This window comes from Lissotriton helveticus, chromosome 6, assembly GCF_964261635.1.
Source record: "Lissotriton helveticus chromosome 6, aLisHel1.1, whole genome shotgun sequence".
Classification (NCBI taxonomy): Eukaryota; Metazoa; Chordata; class Amphibia; order Caudata; family Salamandridae; genus Lissotriton; species Lissotriton helveticus.
Genome location: NC_136067.1, coordinates 1,834,525,508 through 1,834,544,551, shown reverse-complemented (window position 1 = coordinate 1,834,544,551; position 19,044 = coordinate 1,834,525,508). Strand labels below are relative to the sequence as shown.

Here is a 19,044-nt window from a genome sequence, read left to right as displayed (position 1 = left end):
ACAGTGGGCTTAAACCCGCCCATTGTTTACCTTTGGTTGGCCCCATTGTTATTCTCATTTGCTTGCCTCTAATTTGATGGGCTTTAATTATCCTATGTAAATGTGTCCCTTCCCCGTAGCATGGACACATTATTGTATTCTTAAATTGCTCCATTTTTTGTGCTATTTTTTTCTTTTTAGTTAAGCAGATATATATATTTATCTTGTTTGTGTGTTCCACAATCTCCCACGTCTGGTACTCTGCTCGGGAGAGTAATAATCTGTTGGATCCCTCTCAAACTGGGTTCAGAGCTAAAAACAGCATTGAACCTACCTTATTGGCAGTGTTGGACCGCATCAGGCTTTTGGTGAATAAACCTGCGGCCCTCATCCTTTTAGACTTGTGTGCAGCTTTTGACACTGTGTCGCACTTCCTTCTGCTACAGAGGCTGCATGAAATTGGCCTGCCTTCTACTACCTTACAGTAGTTCAGCTCGTTTTTGTGCAACAGATTTCATTCTGTACAGCTGCCCCCTTCTTAAATCTAGCCCTCGGAAATTACGTTGTGGGGTTCCTGAAGGATCTTCCCTAAGTCCCACTTAGTTGAATATCTACTTGTCACCTCTGTCGGGCATTGTCAAGGCTTGGGGATTTGTGATTTGAGATCCTTACTTATGATGACGATGCTCAGCCGATTATTTCCATCGATAAGTGTACTAAGACACAAGAAAACTTAGTATGCCACCTCTCTGAAGTAACAAGGTGGATGCAAGCCCACTGTCTGATATTTAATGCAGACAAAATGGAGATTGTGCTTTTTGGTGGGGCCCGCAATGTCTGGAATGACTCTTGGTGGCCCTCATGGTTAGGCCCTGCACACAGGCCAAAGAAATTTGAGAAGAATTTTGACTTCTGACTAATGACTCTGTCCGTGCAGGACCAGGTTAATGGTGTGTGTTGGAGCTGTTTTGGACTCCTACGCACTCAACGCAGACTATGTCGATGGACTCCGGTAGAAAGACGAAGGAATATTGTTAGAGCTTTGATTATGAGTAGGTTGGACTATGGGGCTGGATTGTATGTTGGCAATGCTGATTATGTTTAAGCGCCTTCAATTTATTCAAAATGCGGCTGAAAGACCGATTTATAATATGTACGGCGCTTGACCCCTGACCTCTGAAACAGAACTTCAAAATACAGATTGTAAACTAGGTGTATTTTTATTGTAAAAACGCAAATTGCACTAAGTTGAGGAAACTAGAGTCACTCCTGGGTATGTTGGTTACAAAATGCAGAAACATTTCACATTCCTTCAGCAATTTTCAACTATTTTTTATTCATTACTCTGACCACCTGGGGAGTACATATTGTAGGTTTTATTTCGTAATGTTCAAAGAACGAAAAATTGAATAGTTTGACGATAAACTCTGTTAAATGGCAGGGCCTTGAAGGATAAATATGTGGTAATAACCTATAAGCGCTCTAGTTTGTTCCTTTTCTTCCCTTCTCCGTCCGCCCACCCCCTTCCCCATCCCCACTAATTATCAGCACTTACAGTATTCCAAGTTCAATTTTCAATTCAATGACATTATTCAGTAATTCTAAAATGAAAGACTGTGAATTTACCCGTGTTTAAATTACCCGATGGAAAATAATGTGCATGAGAAAAAGTGAACGTGTGCGTGGGAATGTGTGAGGAAATATGCAGGGCACTAAAGCTGACAAGGCACATATACACATGTATGTAGTATGTGTATGCAAGATACACAGGCGGAGTGCAAGGATAAACGGCTTGGTGCGCACAAGTATGCAAGTGACCCACACAGACACGTGTGCTCGGAAAAGGCGCGGAGAGATTTGCTTAACCATTCCAATATAGTCGGGAATGTGAAATGTGTCCTTGGGTTTCCCTTTTCCTCTATTGTTCTCAGAATAACGGCTGCTTTGTATGGGAGGACAGTCTCCATATTAATATTTACTAGATAGTCCATTTTTAAGGCTGGACATTTTCATTTCTAGTTTACAGGTTTTCGGTGAGTAATCTTCATGTAGTAGTTAGCCTTAAACATTTATTTGCAACAAAGTAAACACCGTACAAACTGGTGCCCTTCATGCATATTTTGGTATGCTGTGTAACAAAATCATAGCGCCTCGAGACATAATTTAAAAAAAAGCACTTAACCATAATCTATTGTCAAAAGCCCTAACATTTAATGTGGATTTAACATGATTTAATGAGGCACATCTTGCCGCTCAATTGTAGGCCCTGCAGTTCCACTGTTGTGGTAATAGTCTACACGTGGAAGAACTTTTATGTCGGACGTTTGCCAAGACCTTTGTTTTTAATAAAAAGTATCTATTATTCATACTCACGGACATGGGATTTCACTCGGCTCACTCCATCCATTGGTCTGCAGTAGTATCATTTACGTTTTGCTGCTGCCTACCGCAGCATACAATGATGGGTGTATGCTTAGCCCACTTCAGACATTGGCTTATCTGACTGTGAGCGACATGCAGCCTATTCTTGCACAATGTGCACATCCGCACAATAAGTAGTCCCTTCATTGCCAGGGTCTACTGATGCCGTTTGTGCTTTCACCTTGTAAATAAGTATATATTTTGATTTTAGACCATGCTTGTTTTCATACAGTGCGTGCCTTCAAATGAAACAAGCATTTGCAAATCAGTAGGTCTCCCATGTATGCGAGTTTAAGCTATTTGCATTGTAAATGCCAATGCCTTTTATTTGTTTTAAAAACGTAAACAAAAATAAAAGGCATTGTCATTTACAATGTCAATAGCTCAAACTCGGGTAAATGCTAGACCTATTGCATTGCAAATGCTTGTGTAGGTAAAAGTGCTTCATCAGAACAGAAGCAAGCCTCGCATGAGGTGCCTGGCTTCAGCCCCGCCTGTGCCCCTAATCTGAACTTTCTGAGGCTGGGGGGTGGCGCTGTAGTAGCTGCTGAGGCGGAGCTTGTGCAGTGTTGCTGTTCGGGACACCGAGTGAACTTAAGGCAGTGGCAGAAGGTGGCACAAGTGCACACAGGCGCTGCAAAATAATTAAACAAGCACGGCCGCCAAAGTGAAAGCAGACCGCGCTGCAAATTAATTAAATAAACAAGCGCGGCCGCTAAAGTGAAAGCAGACAGCGCCGCATGCAAATGAATTATGTAAACAAGCGCAGCCGCTAAAGTGAGCGAACCGGGACTGTAATTTAAAAAAAAAAATACAATTAAACACAATAGTATTTACAGCCAAGATAAAGCAGACTGTGTAACATGACGAGTAAAAGGTCCAGCCGTTATGGGTAGTAACAAATGGAGACAAGGCTGTGCCAAGGAGGGACTAACAAGCCTATTTACCAATCAAAAGCCAGCATTTAGGAATGACAATGACTCAAAGCCAATATCAAATATGGGTGGAGAGTGGGCGGGCTACTAATACAGCATGCCTCGCAAAGCGAGCAGCGCATGAGCACTACCGCTAAGCTCGACCTAAAAAAAGGTGCAAAAAAAATCACATTCATTAATATGCATTCCAAGCAAGAAATTACAAATTGATATTTGCTGCACTTTACGTTTTCCTATTTGGAATATTAATATAAGAGGCCTTTAATCTCATGTTGCGTACAAGGTCTAACTCCCATAGTTCATTATTTAAGAACGTTTCAAAGAGATGTCAATACATTGACGTGAATTACTTCTGATATGAAGGACAGAGAATTATGATGAATAGTTCTTTAAGTATGTATCCCTTGTGATTTTATTGAGACAATTACATTTGTTTGAAATATCTGACAAAACAAATTGAGGCAGGGAGTGTGTGCGCCATCCCTTACCTGAGAAGGATATATAACCTGTTAACGCAACATGGATCTGCACATTGTAATGTTTTGGGTTTACTTGGCCCAGGTATCTTTTTCTACTGCTCAGTCTTTGCTAATAAATATTGGGAATGGTCTATGAATTAAGTGGCGATAATGATAAACTTGGTCTTCACATGCGTGGCTGTAGATACACATGCTTATCATACTCCTGCTGTCTAGTGTTGGGCTCAGACGCCTTCAAGTTGTTTCTCTTCGAAGAAGTCTTTTGAGTCATGATATGTGGTGCAACTCCTTCTCTCTGTGTATATTGCACTACATCTTAGCATGTTTTTCTGCACCATCTGGTTTGGATGTGCCCTGAGTGGGCTCCGAGGTGACCGTGTTTTCTCACGTTATTCATCAGGCTTCTTTGGCGTTCCTTCACTACCCGTCTGCAATGGGTTCCTTGGAACTTGGGTGCTGTCTCTGCTCTGAAACACACTCTCTAGTGCCTCCGAGGACCGCCGTTGTCACAGCCATGCATCTACGGTCTAACCCTCCTCAGGGGTCCAGCACCATTCATTCCCAAATTGCCGTTGCCTGAGAATGCTCAACGAGTAATGGACCTCCCACCATTCCAGAATTGCCCACACTGCCACGCCAAATATATGTGGGCGGACCACCACAAATGTGCAATCTTTGCATATCCCCTGACCACAACAATGCCACTTACCTGTATTACCTCGCCTCCCTGTTGAAAGAAAACACTTCAGTACCGAAGAAAATTATGCAGGGCACACAATAATGCAGCACCCAAACCGTTCAGGGATTTTGAAAATTTTTAAATATTTTTTAAAGTTTAATTTATTACCTTGGATATTGACATACATGGAAGAGAACGAAAATTACTTCTAATATTAGCAGTAAATAATGGCCTTTGCAGTTGATACAATCACAAGACTTCTAGATCTTGTTGAGGCAAAATGTAGTGAGAAGAAAGGGTTGGGGGTGTAATGCATTCGAACAAGGTGGATGTATGGTGGGAACATCAGTTGGGGGTATTGGAAAGGTAAGAGTGAGAAGTCGGGGACATGTCGTCCAGCTGGGAACATTGGAGGATGGATGGCCATTCTGGACACCCTCATGGAGGAAGATCCTCTTGGCACGCCAGAACAGGAGGAAGCCACTCAATCTGGCTCCCACTAGCACAACTGTCACCCAGCCCGGAGCCTCTGTCATGGATCAGATCTAATGATTAGTGAGAGAATGTTGAACTGGCTCATGAGCACCATGTTTATCACCCAAAAGCAGGATGGCATGCATGCCCCTCAGCTCTCCTTTATAGCACACGGGTTCTGGCTCATGGCACTTTGCTACAAAATTCTCATCATGGCTGAGCATTTTGCAGGGGTAGACAATGACTTAGTGAACCTGAGCAAGAGGACACATCAACAAATCCACAAGTGGGAACTCTACCCAGGTCCTTCACACATACTTCCAGTGTGGGGGAAAACTGCGGATAGTCATGTTTGATACTCTAGAAAATGCAAACTACCCAAGCTTCACCACCAGGTACGGCATCCGCAGTCCATGGGAAATGCTCTGTGGATGAACTGCTCAGGAATATTTGTCTACCCTTTTCTGCCTCTCTCACTGCTTACTTCCGTGTTGAGGAAGCTCAGACAAACATCAATGACTCTCATTCAAGTAGTGGCATCCTGGACGAAATAGATTTTGCACCCCCCACCACTCCGTCCCCTCCCCTTCCATTCTCCCTCTTGTAATCATCACTCCGCCTCCATGAGAGGCTTCCCATCAGGCCGGATCTTCCACACAGAGGCAAAGTCCGGTAATGCCCCCGGATCCTGAGGAGTCCAATCTTCAGATTTAGCTACTGAGGTTCTAGAGTACCTTCACCTTCAGCTAGAGAGTGTATGAACATATTGAAAAAAAGTCTAACTGGCCATACCATAGGCCTTTTATGCAGCAAAATTGAAGAAGTTTGTACACTACTAAATTTAAAAAAGCTTGATCCTTTAAAATCCACGGCTGAGGAGATTGTTCCCTACTCTTTGCACTTTCAAAAGTGGGGCTTGCATACACCTCTTTTCACCAACACTTATTAGGCCACAGTTGTGGCTTACAATCCCAAAAGACAATTTGTCTCTATTCAGGGTACCTGTGGTCAAGGCCTTTCTGGCAGGCCTCAGAAGGTCATACTGCCCTAGGGCACCGCCCACTCCTGTTTAGAATCTCAACATAGTACTCACTAGACTCCTGAGTCCGCCCTTTCAACCTGTGCATTTATGTCCTCTCTAGTTCCTCTCCTGGAAGATGGCCTTCCTTGTAGCTGTTGCTACACTGAGGCGCATCAGCAAGCTGCAAGCACTCACTCTTCAGGAGCCCCTCATCCAGGCCCACAAGGATAGGATCTTTCTTAGAACTAACCTTAGTTCCTCCCTGAGGTGTTATTCCCGTTGCACCTTAACCAACCCATAAAGCTCCTTGTCTTCTTCAAGCTGCCTGATTCTTTTGCAGAAAGAGCACTACACATTAGATGTTAAAAGGGCGCTCACAAGTTTCATCATATCTCCAAGGCTGACATAACTAGATGACTTGTCAAATCCTTTCAGACAGGTTACCATAAGGCAAAGCTAGTTCTACATGCCCCCCAGGGTGCACTTAAAATGGGGGTTCCTACGGTCTTCCTGGGAAACATCCCTTTAGCTAAGTCAAAAGGCTTTAATTGACCAAACCGTTTGAAGAACATTTATTCCAAACAACCGCATCAGCTAAGCGCTAGCTGCTGCTGCCTGGAGGGTACTGCACTACAGTCTGTGCTAAGAACGTGTATCTACAGCCACACATTGCAATCAGAAAATACTATTAACCCTGTATGCATCTAATCCTAGTGTGTAGTGCCGTAGATGGACATTCCCCCACCCTTTTGAGATGTGTGACTTTTGCCGATCAAATTCCAATCATCACCTTTTTATTGTACATTGCGCTGTTGAACCATACCTTCCGTTCACACTCCATACATCCTCTCACCTGTGCGAAAAACAATCTAAGATGCTGCACGTGCCCATGTGTGGTATATACTGAGGAGTCACACCATATCTCATGACTCAAAAGACTTCTTGCAGAAGAACATTGTTTGAGCTCAACACTAGCAGGGAGTATGCCAAGCATGTGAATCTACAGTATTACTTGCCACGAAGAGATGCTTACAGTATAGGTGGCATTTTTCTTTTATTATCTGGTGCATCTTAGAAAATGGTATCTAAGTGTGGTAATCACTTAAATCATTGTGACATAACTGTAAATGAGAAATATTTATCAAGAAGGTGAAATATATTCAGGGATGTAATGAGAATGTTTTAATGTTACACTGAATGATATTGTAAAGTAAAAAAAAAGAAACGATACATACTTTGGAATGGAAAAAAGAACAACCTGCAAGTTTATTTGGTTCTGTAAGGCAGCTTCTAACATGGTTTTGCGATTCCATGTTATCATATTGTAATTTCCTTCATCTGGGACTATTCTCGGTCCTGCAAAATGGCATGGGTCTTTGCTTCATCTGGGACTATTTTGTAGTGTCCTCTTTCCACACAATGTATCCTATAGAGCACTTGTTTTTGTCACTTATTCAAAGATGTTGAGGCATTTCTTAATAGATCCCCTAAACCCTCCGCACACACATACCTACAGAGGGCTTTTGATGTTCACGAGTAACTGGATGTCCACCAACTCCCTGAAGATCAATCCAGAGAAGACCGAAGTGTTGCCCATTACCATCTCGGGCAACCCGTGGAACGATCGCTTCTGGCCTAAAGAGTTGGGTAGGACTCCGGCACCAGTTAGGGTGGTGAAAAGCCTGGGCATCCACATTGATGGTAATCTATCCATGAAAAATCAAGTGTCGTCTGTGGTGGGCACATGCGTTGGCCTCCTTAGGCAGTTGCGTAAAATTTCGCAGATGCTGTCCTTTTCTACTTTAAGGACTGTGGTGTCCGCAATGATTTTAGGTCGTCTGGACTATGGAAATGCCCTCTATGTTGGGCTCCCTCAGCAACAACTCTCAAGACTGCAAATCGTGATGAACGATGCAGCGAGACTGATTTTTGGAAAATCTAGAAGTACGCATGCCTCTCCTCTCCTATGCCAATTACATTGGCTCCCCATTAGGCAGAGGATTTTATTTAAAGGTCTGTGCATCGCGCATAAGGCAGTCTATGGCAATGCTCCTAGTTATATTAAAGCTAGGCTGGTGCAGTATTTTCCAAGAAGGACCCTGCGCTCGTCCGAGGACACTCTTCTGATCTGCCCTCGCTACCGCATGGCTACCTTTGGTGGACGTGCTTTTTCAACTACCCTACCGGCAGCTTGGAATAAACTACCACTCTGCCTGCGGAAGGAACAGAATCTATTGCCTTTTAGGCGAATGTTAAAAACTGTACTCTTCCGAGAAGCGTGGGGCTTGATTTAATTTGGTTACCTGCCTCTCTGTATTGATCAGTTTCTCTTAAGTACAAGCGCTTGGAGACCAATCGGTGATAATGCGCTATATAAATCTAATAAATAAATGTGATCCTCATGGTTTTGGCTTCTCAAAATAACTCCTGTTCTCCCCTTCTACCGCTGTTATTTTACCCAAAGTGTAATGGGTTTGTCACATACAATGTTTTTGCAGCATACATAGCAAAGTTTGGAACAAAATAATTGTATCCAATGCCACTCTCCCTATTGGTGATAATTTAATATTGCCATTTTGTTGTGCAATGGTTTTAAGTAATCATACAAATAAAGTTTACTTACTTACTATTAGAGATAAGGTTAGCCACTTTTAGCATTTCACATCCTTGATCAAACATTTAATTGCACGGTCACAACTGATTTTCAGGAGATTTCTTTCCACTCTAACAACATGCAGAAACCTGTGTTTGAAGGATTCCCAAGTAATCTTAAGGGGGAAATTCAGTAGCGCCACATCCTCTCCGGAATAATTTCTGCCCCCTAATATTGAGACCGCTGTGTTTCCAGAATACGTCCTCCCCATACACAGAATTTCAGGCTCCGCTTCTCCACTATGGCCACTAGAATCTCTCCAGCACTAGATCGCTTTGCATCCCATGCTCCTGCTCTTATATTATAGTGAATAACATTGAGAACGGGGCGTAGCCCTGTTTTGGGCCTTATTTTAGCTTAAAATCACCAGACACATACGTTCTGCTGTACTACGGCTTGTGGCATTGTGAAGAGCAGTAGAACCAAGATACGTGTTCCCTTCCAAATCCCATTCATTCAAGTATTTCATAAAAGGAGGGTATGTCCAACCAAGAGAAATCCTTTGCCGAAGGTGGTATGCTTTTCCTTCCCCACCTTGAACAGTGACATCCCTTTTAATTCACCCTCCTTACTTTGTCCTACCTGAACTTCATTCCCTGTCCCTAAACCTGAACATATATTAATGCTGTGTCCTTAATCTTAATTTAATTACCCAACACATGCCCTAAATGTCATTTAAATGAAACTATTTATAGAAAATCAATGAGCGTATTTAGACACCAAACCTATATTGAATTAAACTGACAAATATGACTTATACTATTCAATTTTAATGCTAATTCTAACCCTAATCCTGCTGTTCCAGCTGTTTCTTTAGATTAAAAATTAATATGCGTATTGTAGTCTGTATTCTATTAATCCTATAATTGTTTTGATTGAAACATTTGCATTCAGTTAATGTTTATTATATTGTGTTAATTCTCATCCTAATTCTAACCCTAATCCTGCTGTTCCAGCTGTTTCTTTAGATTAAAAATTAATATGCGTATTGTAGTCTGTATTATATTAATCCTATAATTGTTTTGATTGAAACATTTGCATTCAGTTAATGTTTATTATATTGTTAATTCTCATCCTAACACTATATTAAATTAAAATAACTTAAAACTTTATTGAAAAACTAATCCGAATTTTTAACGATAAATACATAAAATTTTACGTAATGTCGTTCAGTTATTTTAGTACCAACAGTAAATGTTATTGATTGTAAATTAATTGTAATAAAAATATGAACAGTAATTCCACAACCCAAAATGTTTCAACCATATTACTAATTCATACGTTATTTAACAAGTACCTTCCTGATACTTTGGCAAAGTGATGGTGTGTCTCTAAATGAAAGGTGTGAAGGTGCTGTGAAAGCAGTTGCATGGAAGTAAATTTCAGGTGAAGTTAAGTGGGAGAAGCTAATGACCGACTCCTTTCTGAGTCAGCTGCATGAGAGAGAGTTGTGAAAGCCTCAAAGCACACACTGACAGTGACAATATTTACGGATATTAAAGTAATGGGCGTTTTTGATTTATGAGGTGAGCAAGTTGCGTAATTAAATCGTATTTCGGATAATAAACCAAAACCACAAACAAGCATTTCGACTGCATCCCGTATTTGTCATATATTTCGGTGCCAGAATTCTTTGTGAGGTTCCACCGAGTTTTCTGTTTCCATGGTGTATGTTCCTTCTTGCATGGGAGTTGTACGGTAAACAGCCAGTTGTGTTACAAAATATTAAATACAGGACTTTTTTTCAATGTTTTGAAACTATGAAAATGTAGATTAGGGCCCACTAAATTATTACTAGTTACCTGGTAGTTTCCTTATTCTTGGCAGCAGCCGAATAACTTAGCCATGAACTGTATTGCCAAACCGCTTTCTGACATTTGAGAACATACCACTTCATCCAAAATATTGAAACTGGAGAGATCCAATTCTGTTAAAGGATACCCTGATACCCTTGGTTTCCTTCGTACACTTTCACATTATTTCTCCCATCATATGGAGCTTTAATAACATGTTGCAGCTTGTTTAAAGTATCTAGTATATAGGAATAGAAATGCTATTTTATGTTGGAAACTTTTACTACTTTAGAGGGCATCTCAGTAACTTAATATTTTAACCACGTAAGGCTTCAGCATTCTGGTCTTAGACTGCATTAAACTACACATGAACCACATTAACACGCACAGCAGCAGTTTGCACCTACATACACACTTCAGATTGAGAACATAGTCCTAAGCCCTCTGGTGCTTTGTCTCTTATGATGTAACAGGTCGCTTCAAGGGCAGGACTTTCCTGTAAAGTTCAAAGGGTATACGCTCAATGTAAACCGATTTCTTTAAATCAATACCTTTTTATCTTCACACATAAATTCCACCCAAGGAATTGCCTTTTCCACTTGCCTGCTTTTGGGAGCTGGAAAGGAAAGAGGGCTCCAGTCATGCAAGAAATGTGTTTCTTCTTTATTAAACTTCCCACAATTGGGATGGAGTGCCAGATGCCCAGGACCCAAGCACTTCTTGAGTTAACTGTCTAAGCAAGAATTTGCAGATTCCGTAGGTTTTGTCTTGTGGATGTATTTTCTCTGTCAACGTTTTTAATCCAAATACTTCTTGCAGATGGTGTGCAGCATCTGCACAAAAGAAAAGACGCAGGGACGTGCCAGCAGTTGCTAGCCCCCACCCCCCCCCCCCATTCTGTATGCATGCGTAATGTTATGCACACACATACGTCACCATGCATGTGTGCGCCTACGAATGACGCAGGCAGCATTTTTTTTAAAACCATCTAAGATGGCAGATGCCATTTAGATAGGTAAAGAGAAAGAAATTGAGTTTTATTAGTGTGAAAGTGATTTTCAGCTAGCGAAGCATCCCTGTACCAAGTGGCAGCTGCTGGGTCCTCCCAAAAAAATGATAATAGCAGCAAAAGAGCAGGTAGTTTAAGCAACAGGGAGCAGGCAGGGGCAAGGGAGCAATGGAGTCCTGAAAAAGCTAGTTAGAACACAGAGCAGTCTGGCAGCAAATGGCAGGTGCTGAACCCTCCCCAAAAAGTACTCTTAAATTAAAACTAAGGGTGGGCAGAAAACTCCACGTTGCCGGAGGAGTTTGCAGAGTTTTGCAATTCCACACTCCACTTGGAGCACGGAGTTCGCTAAAACTTGCCAGCCGCCAACAGAGCAGAGTTCACCGGCACGCGCTCACCCCCTAGCATTCCATTGATTTGTTCTTGTCAAGATGATCAACACTGCACACGTTGTATCAGGCAGCACCATTTCATCCCTGCGATGAATGGGGGGGGAGGCTTCAGGGCTAGGCTGAGAGATCGAAGTGCAGGACCCTTAAAGTGTGCCTTCTAGGTGCAAAGGACTTTGCAAGGACTTTGTACCTTCTATGGCCCTACGCGTGCTCTCCGCTCGACGGACCTCTTACTTGCTCGTACTACCAAGATGAAGGAGGAGCAGAGCCGGAGGACGCTCATTTATGCATCTGGTCCCGAAACTCTGGAATTCGATCCCCCTAAGAGCACGGGTCACCACCAACCATATACTCTTTCGAAAACAAATTAAAACCTTGTTGTTCTCCTCCATCTAAGACACTCTCACTGGCTCTGATGTCTCGTCCTCTGGCACGTCTGCAAGCGCTGGGACGCCCCGTTGCTGGGGTAGCCATGCGCTATACAAACTAGCTTAATATAACATAACATAACATAACCGCTCCAGCCACAGACTCTCGCTGAGCACTGACCCTTTCATTGCTTCGGGACCAGACACTGCTGGTGCAGAAGAGGCAGGATTTCCCCCAGCTGTATGCAAACTCCAAGGCTCGTAGCTCATGCGCCTGGTTTTGGCAGATCAGACCGTATCTCTGTTCTGACTAGGCCTAGAGACGTCTCTGCCAGGCTTTAGTTTTCTGATCCCTGGACCAGCACCCTTCGTTGTTATTGTCTCTCTGGGCCGCGTAAAGCCTGAATCATCTCTGCAGGTTCCTGGGGCATGAACGATGATGCATGCTGAGAAACCTAGCCTGCAGCCCCATTTGGAGACTTTGATGATGACCGATCGGCCTCACAGATGGAGCTGATGGATGCCTTCTTCACCCTGGCTAAGTGAGTACAAAAGCATCGCTGATCGCTTGGGACCGCACTTTTGACACAAATATATTCAATGGTTTACTGTTTTTTGTTCCAAATCTATTTTATTTTATGAAATAATTCCCCTGTCAGGGGCACAGAGACACAGCGTTAAGCCTACAACCTTACATCAAGGCCGTCCGCTTATAAAATGGCAAATAGGACATAAGTCTTGCATAAAGGAACAAGTTAATACAGCGCCTTGCCTACAACCCCAGTGGGGCCGGCCGGGTGGCCTAACATCAGCTGTTATGGCTACACCAAGCGCATGAAGCCCAGGCACCAAGCCATTAGGGATGAATGTACGGGCAACTAGCCCACTACTTCAGAACGACCCAACGGGGGCCAACAAGCACATGTGGAATCTAGAGAAAGAAAGAGAAAGAAGAAGAGTGTGAAAAGAGTACGGGAAGCGAGAGATAGGGAGAGCGTCGTGTGGGCAGGGCGTGCGTGTTGTTCAATAGGGGGGGTGCCAGGCAGCCAGAGACAACCTCGACAGCTCTCTCGTCTTGCAGGGCAGCTAGGGGAGCAATCGAGTGGGATCTCCTGGAGTGACAGCGTCATCAAAAAGGTGTAGAGTCCGGAATCTAGTGGGCATGTGTCGTGCATGTTCTATTGAGCAGAGGTAACATACTAAGGGCTTCCAGACCACCCCAAAGTGCCTGTTGCGCGCCTGTATTCGCGCTGTGAGGAGTTCCATCGCTAGAACGTGCCAGAGCCTCACAAACCAGGAAGTTATGGGAGGTGCTTCAGCCTTCTTCCAATACAGGGCAATGAGCTGCTTGGCCGCTCCCAGCATTTGGAGCGTCAAAATCCAGTCGCTACGAGTAAGTGCCTTGAGAGTGGGAGGTTTAATGCCAAGTAAGATTGTGCTTATGGCTTCAGGCAAAGGGAACCCCAAGACCCCTCTAATGTGGCTGAGGACCTCCTTCCAAAAGACAGTTAGGAGCGGGCACCCCCACCATATGTGCACAAAATCCCCTGTTGCAGTCCGACTCTCCAGCACAGTGGGGAAACAGCGGGGAACATCTTATGCAACTGCGGAGGAGTGTAGTACCACTGAGTCAGGAGTTTGTAGGCATTTTCCCTCTGCGGGATACTCCGGTATATCTTGGGGATATCTCTCCATAATCTGTCCCATTGCGGTGGCTCAATGTCCGCGTCAACCGCCAGTTGCCATTGGCGCTGGTATGGGTGGGTGAGTATAAGCGGTGGATGCTGCAAAATATGGTGGATCTGGGTAATCAACCTCCTTAGTCCCTCAAGGGAGCGTGCCAGCCTTTCAAAAGGGGTGAAAGCTTGTGTGGCTGCTTGGCTCATTTCTCCAGTAGAGACCCAGTGACGCAGCTGGGCATACTGCAGTCCTGCTGTTGGCGGCAGCCTAAACTCTTCCCGGCAGTGGTCGAAGGATTTGAGCGCTACCCCGTCAAAGAGATCGCAGACCACCTTGCAGTCTCCTTGCGTCCATATCTCAAATGCCCGAGAGTGATGGGCTGGCGGAAATTGCGGGTTTGCGGCTATGGGAGTATGTGGGGAACGGAACGTGGTGAGCCCCTTGGACACAGCAATGTTGTCCCAAATGTCTAATACCGTCTTCGTGGGCACCGCCATGTACGCGCTCTTAGAGCGAGCTGTCCGATGGAGCCACGGCAGATGCCAGATTGTGCGTCCCGTTACCGCTCTGTGCATATGGAGCCAACCTTTTTCACTCTCCCGCACCCCCCACTCTATCACAAAGCAGAGGTGTGCAGCCCAATAGTAGTGCACTAAGTTGGGGCAAGCTAAGCCCCCCCCCTGGCCCTTGGCGACATAAGGATCTTCTGCGAAAACCGGGATCGTTTACCGCCCCACACAAAAGACATGAGCTGGCGTTGCAATCCCCGTATGCAATGAAGCGGGATTGGAGTGGGGAGACACTGGAACACGTACAGAATTTTGGGGAGGATCGACATTTTAACCGCATTGAGCCGGCCTAACCACAACAGCATCAGAGGCTTCCACCTTCGGAGATCCTCCAGAAACGCTCTTCGGCATTCCTGCCAGTTCACGGATGACCAATCGCCCAAGGATGAGGTCAGAGTGAGGCCCAAGTATCGAATATGACGTTCAGCCCACTGGTAGGGCGCGGCTTCTTTTAAAGAGGAAATCTTCTCTGCCGGAATGGTGAGGTTGAGAGGCCAAGACTTATCATGGTTGATCTTAAGGCCGGAGGCCCTCTCGTATACGCACAGCACCCTATGGACGGCCGGCAGAGACACCCGTGGGCGCGTGAGGGTGAGAATCAAGTCATCTGCGAACAACGCCACCTTATTGTCTCGCCCACCATGAACTATCCCGTGGATGTCCGGCTCGTGCCGTATCATCTCCGCGAGGGGCTCCACTGCGAGGGCAAACAAAGGGGCGATAGGGTGCCCCTGTGTATCGCCAGCGGGGTTGTTAAGCCGCCGTTGATCCGGATTCTGGCTTGAGGCCCTATGTATGGGGCCATAATCCTCATGATCATCTTCGGGCCCAGCCCAAACTTATGAAGTATCGCCCTAAGGAAGACCAAGTCCACCCGATCAAACGCCTCCGCTTCCAGGGATTGAAGGCAAGCCGGGATTTTCCAGTGGTGTGCCTTCCCCACCAGGTGTGCAAGCTTACGTACATTATCTGCTCCCTGTCGGTCTCGAATGAAGCCCGTCTGATCGGGGTCCACAAGTCCCGGCATATACGGATTTAAACAGCTAGCGAGAAGTTTAGTATATATTTTAAGATCGGTATTCAACAGGGCAATAGGGCGATAAGAAGCGCATATCGTGGGGTCCTTCCCGGGTTTTGGGATCAATGCAATCTCCGCCATTCCCATGTCAGGGGACGGCCCTGTGTCCTCGGTAAAGGAGTTGAACAGCCGTAGGAGATAGGGTCGAAGCTGGGTCTGGAATGTGCGATAGAAAGATAGGAGTAGGCCGTCGGGTCTTGGCGTTTTCCCCAAAGGAAGATCTTTAATTGCCGCCGTGACCTCCTCGTCAGTAATGGAGCCTTCCAGTTCCACCACGCTCCCCGAAGGTAGTGACGACCCCTCGTAGCCGTCCAGAACAGCCGCAATCGCGTCCGCCGAGGCAGGTTCCCTCCCGTACAAGGTGGCATAGTAGTCCACAAAAGCATCCTGCTTAGCCTTCTCCGAGACAGCTCTCGACCCATCCGGGAGTTGGACACTGGCTATTTGGGCCTTAGCCGCACGCGCCCTCAACCTCACCGCCAGCAATCGCCCAACCTTATCCCCTCCCTCAAAGTACTTTTGCTTCAGTGCCAGCAAAGAGTGTTCCGCCTTATTGGTGCGCAAAAGCCGAAGCTGCCCCCTAAGGTTAGCCAATCTCCTCCTGGTTTCCAGCAGCGAATGTTTCCGATCTTGCTCCTCAGCTTTTTTGATGTCCCCGCCAGATCAGCTTCCAATTTGCAGGCTGCACGTCTCCGGGCAATAGCCAGGGAAGTAATGTGCCCCCGTATCGTGGCTTTGATGGCGTCCCATACCACAGAGAAGGACATCTCTGGGGAGTCGTTAGAAACAAAGCAGGACTCTATGGCCTCCCGAATGCTATCGACATCTGCTGCATCCCTAAGGATTCTCGGCGGCAAGAACCAGCGCGCCTCCCGGGTGGGACGCGCAGCCGGGTCTAGCAGGAGTAGTTCGACATGAGCGTGGTCCGACAGTGAGATGTCCGAGATGGAGGCCGCCAACGTGTCCCGCAGCAGGTTGAGTGACGGAAATAGAAAATCTATGCGGGAATAGGACCTATGGGGAGGTGAATAAAATGAGTAGTCTCTCAGGTCCGGACAGTGGTAGCGCCACACGTCAATTAACCCCAAGTCCGCAATCTGCTTGCGCAGGGAAGAGGACATCGCCCCTGTGCCACTGAAAGCGGCATCACTACGATCCATGTCCGGGTCCCAGACTAAATTGAAGTCCCCGCCCAATATCACATTCGGGTCCCCACACGGAATCTGATCCCGCAGAAGCGTCTGGAGATATCTGTCCTGCAACTGATTGGGTGCGTATATGTTACATAGGGTAAATTGGCACCCCCCCATGCGTACCGTAACTTTGAGAAAGCGCCCATCCCCACTTCCATAGGGCTTTATGCCTCCCCGCCTAAAGCCAGCTCTGCACAGTATGGCTACTCCCGCTTTTTTAGTGTCCGCAGCCGCCAAAAACTGGAGAGGGTACTTGGGATGTGCCATGCGTGATGTGTCTCCCTGCAGTAAGTGTGTTTCCTGAAGGAATATAATGTTGGGCTGCTGTTGGAGAAGATAATGCCATACCTGCTTGCGCTTATTAGGGGAATTCAAGCCCTTGACATTGAATGTCAAGACCTTCAGGGGCCTAGGGATGTTCTCAGCCATAGCGCACAGCACTCAGAGTCTGCCCATATTCCCCACACCCGCCACTGCGCATGGAAAGATACATAGGTAATCCCTCCCACCCAAGGGACCGCAACTGCCCCGTCTCCACCCTGCCACACACAGAAACATGGAAGAGGGAAAGAGAGATAAGTAGGAAAGGGAGACAGCAAGAGACAGAAAAGAAAAAAGAAACAAGCATTTACAATGCAATGGTTTCGCCTTTGTTAAAGTTAGAGCTATTGGCATTGCTCTTGACATTTTTATTTGTTTTTTTAACATAAATAAATGGCATTGTCATTTACAATGCCACTAGCTTTATCTCTCGCAAATGACACACACAGAGCCCCCCCACACACACACCCACACAGAGCCCCCCACACACACAGCCACACAAAGCCCTCCACACACACAGCCACACAAAGCTCCCCACACACAGCCACACAAAGCTCCCCACACACACAGCCACACAAAGCTCCCCACACACACAGCCACACAAAGCTACCCACACACAGCCACACAAAGCTCCCCACACACACAGCCACACAGAGCCCTCCACACACACCCACATGGAACAAGCAGGCAACAGGGGCACACGGAGGCACAAGCAGGCAACAGGGGCACACGGAGCCACAAGCAGGCAACAGGGGCACACGGAGCCACAAGCAGGCAACAGGGGCACACGGAGGCACAAGCAGGCAACAGGGGCACACGGAGGCACAAGCAGGCAACGGGGGCACAAGCAGGCAACAGGGGCACAAGCAGGCAACAGGGGCACACGGAGGCACAAGCAGGCAACAGGGGCACACGGAGGCACTAGCAGGCAACAGGGGCACACGGAGGCACAAGCAGGCAACAGGGGCACGAAAACTGAGGCGTGCAGGAGTAGTGCGGCTGGTGCAGTGGTACCAAGCCGAAAGGTGAGAGGGGCTGTCTGCACCCCAGTTTGGACAGTTTCCACTACCTAACAGGGATTGGTGGGAGGGGGGCGTACTTCTTGCTTGCTTTAGGGCTGTTACTTCGGGGACGCAGTGCACGCTCCTGCCTGCTGCCGCCGGGACACGACAACAGGCAGGGAGAGGACAGGCTGGAAATTCTGGTGGAAATGCAAGAAGCTGTCACGTCGAGTTGCTCTCACCTTGTCCAATATCAAACAAGTCTCTGCCACAGCAAAGCCAGGTGGAATAAACACGGAGAAGGCGGTCTCAAAGTCGTAGACCCCCACTTCCGGAACCAACCAGAGCTATCCTCGCGAGATCAGCTTAACCACCTGGGGGGTGCAGTGAGCTCCTGCAGGGAGGGCTGTGAGGTGCAGTGAACTCCTGCAGGGAGGGCTGTGGGGTGCAGTGAGTTCCTGCAGGAAGGATTGTGAGGTGCAGTGAGCTCCTGCAGGAAGGATTGTGAGGTGCAGTGAGCTCCTGCAGGGAGGGCTGTGAGGTGGAAGGAGGGCTGTGAGGTGGAAGGAGGGCTGTGAGGTGGAAGGAGGGCTGTGAGGTGGAAGGAGGGCTGTGAGTTTGAAGGAGGGCTGTGAGTTTGAAGGAGGGCTGTGAGTTTGAAGGAGGGCTGTGAGTTTGAAGGAGGGCTGTGAGTTTGAAGGAGGGCTGTGAGTTTGAAGGAGGGCTGTGAGTTTGAAGGAGGGCTGTGAGTTTGAAGGAGGGCTGTGAGGTGGAAGGAGGGCTGTGAGGTGGAAGGAGGGCTGTGAGGTGGAAGGAGGGCTGTGAGGTGGAAGGAGGGCTGTGAGTTGCAGGGAGGGCGGTGAGGTGCATTGAGCTTCTGCAGGGAGGGCGGTGAGGTGCATTGAGCTTCTGCAGGGAGGGCTGTGAGGAAGCCTGACGACCGTGGCGGATCCCGCGCTCCTGCCTGTGCGCATATCACCCCCTCAGAAAACGGCGGTATGG

At 46.6% G+C, this 19,044-nt stretch overlaps 1 protein-coding gene across 1 annotated transcript in view; it reads left to right on the top strand.

The window, feature by feature from the left end:
* LPGAT1 (lysophosphatidylglycerol acyltransferase 1) overlaps nucleotides 1-19,044 on the top strand; it is a 492,793-nt gene that overhangs the window by 283,224 nt on the left and 190,525 nt on the right. The gene's annotated exons all lie outside the window — the stretch shown is intronic.